The sequence below is a fragment of the Macadamia integrifolia genome, chromosome 13, assembly GCF_013358625.1.
Source record: "Macadamia integrifolia cultivar HAES 741 chromosome 13, SCU_Mint_v3, whole genome shotgun sequence".
Lineage (NCBI taxonomy): Eukaryota > Viridiplantae > Streptophyta > Magnoliopsida > Proteales > Proteaceae > Macadamia > Macadamia integrifolia.
Window position 1 is genome coordinate 2,614,909 of NC_056569.1, and position 2,279 is coordinate 2,617,187.

Below are 2,279 nucleotides of genomic sequence, written 5' to 3' on the forward strand. Positions count from 1 at the left end.
CTCTTTGTTCTTCTCAATTTCTTTACTATAAAAAGGAATGGTCTCTCCTTGCTTCTATGTTGAGGGCTGTTTTCTGTGTGTTTTTGTGGATTTGGTGATAAGGGTGCATCTCAACCATCTTTTGGTCAATGGGATTCCTTTGGATCATATTTCCCTCCCATAAAATCAGACAGGGTTACCTACTGTTGTAATCTAATTAATGAGACGGTTACATGGGATTGGTATGAATCTTTTAATGAGCCTTATAATTAGGTTATTACTGGGTCCGCATTTTAGCCTTGGAGATACCTTATGTGTATGTATAGCCTCAGATATCTGCTCTCCAGTCTCTGGAGTGACTTGCAACCTTGTTTGCAGATATGTGGAGTCCTGCAAAGAAGACAGGTTATGGCCATAGCAAGTGTTGGGTCCTGCCTTGCAGAATTTTCCATTCACAAGTGCAAGCAAGTAAATTTTCATGGAGTCCTATGCTTTCCCACTTTAAGAATAATTGAGAATTTTCTCTCTCTTAATTAGGGTGAAAACTTCTGTTTCCTTACAAACCTGTTTATAGATTTGGAAAGTGGGATTTATTGGAACTTCTAATCCTTATCTCAGTGCAAGTGATTAAGCCCTTTACTTTTATTGTAAGATAGCTTAGCTGATAATCTTAATAAATTTTACTTTCAACATCCACATCCTCTTTGAAATAGTTAATGTGGCAATGCTCTAGGACTATTTCTGTCAAAACAACTCCTACCAAATGAGATATAGAGGACAGCATATGCCAACAACTTATTCTAATCAGATGGTTGTAAGCATAGGTGTATCACAAGAGACCCACCTCATGAAATCACAGATATTCTAGTTAGCACCTTACCTACTATAATTTCCACACCCTTCGGTGAGAACTAGGTCCCCACAAATGGATCAATAATACCAATATGTACAAAAATCAATTTTCTGATACAACCAAACCAAGTGGAGTTCCTCTAATTCACTTTTAAGAAATTAATATCTCTAGTTACCGATGCCATGGTTCTTATGGCTTCGTTTGGTTGCAATGATATATTTTACATATAATTTTTATTTGACATACTATAGCAAAGGGTTTTGGATATAAAATAAAGAGCATTTTTATAATCAAATATGGAATGATTTGAAGTTAATGTTAAAGCCACATGGGTAATGATTACATATATTTCTTTTTTAAGTAAGAAAATTTCACTTCCCTTCCCTTTAATTCCCCTTACAACCAAACATAGCCTAAGGGTCTCATAAATATGATTATGTATAAATATTGTTACCAGTTTTCTTGGCTTATAAGAGTAAAAGAAATTGTTAAATTAAATTGTTGAGATGTCATTTTGACAAATGGATAAATGTGGAACTTCATTGAGATCGTTATTTTGCTCAACTAAAAATGTTGAAAATCTCGAAGGACAGTAAAGGTTAGTTCAAAGTTTCAAGGGACACCGTACACACTCAAATATGACAAGGCTCAATCCCACGGTTTCCTCCCCGGGGATCTATAAGCATTCTTGAGCACTTGATGGATATGATCTTACTTAGGTGTAGGAAAAGTGAAAAAAACTATGAAGTTCCTTTGTAAACTTGAGTTGTTAGGTGACACCATGGTTTTAAGTATCGGTGCGTATCGTGTTGTATCGGTCGATACGTATCCGTATCGATAGGCATCGGCACGATACATACCGATATGTATCATGAAAATTTTAAAACCCTTATGTATCGATACGTATCTTACGATACACACCGATATGCACCGATACAAACCGATAAGCACCGATAAGCACCGATACGTATCGATACTCTATGAAAAATTCAAAATTGAAGTGAAATGTACGTTTCGGTATGTATCGGTACGTATCGATACGTATCGGTATGTATCGACCGATACACACCGATACGATCATAAAATGGCCAAAATGGGTAATTTTTTAGAAAAACATAATTTTTTGAGGTGTTTTTGTTCCAAAGTTGCTGCCAACCATTTTTCTCTCTAACTAAAGTGGAAATCAAGGTTGGGAACAAGGATTTTACATTTATGGGACAATTACAAACCTTGGATTCTTAGTGCGATACTCTCAATTTACTGTTTATGCATAATACATGTTATATATAACTTTTTTTAACTATTTTTTTTATGCAAATGTGTATAAAAAAGTGTTTCCTATCCATTTATGTGCGTATCTTTAGCGTATCTTAGCGTATCTCCGATACGATACGATACCCTCCGATACGTATCTTAATTTTGGCTGACCGATACGACGACCGATACC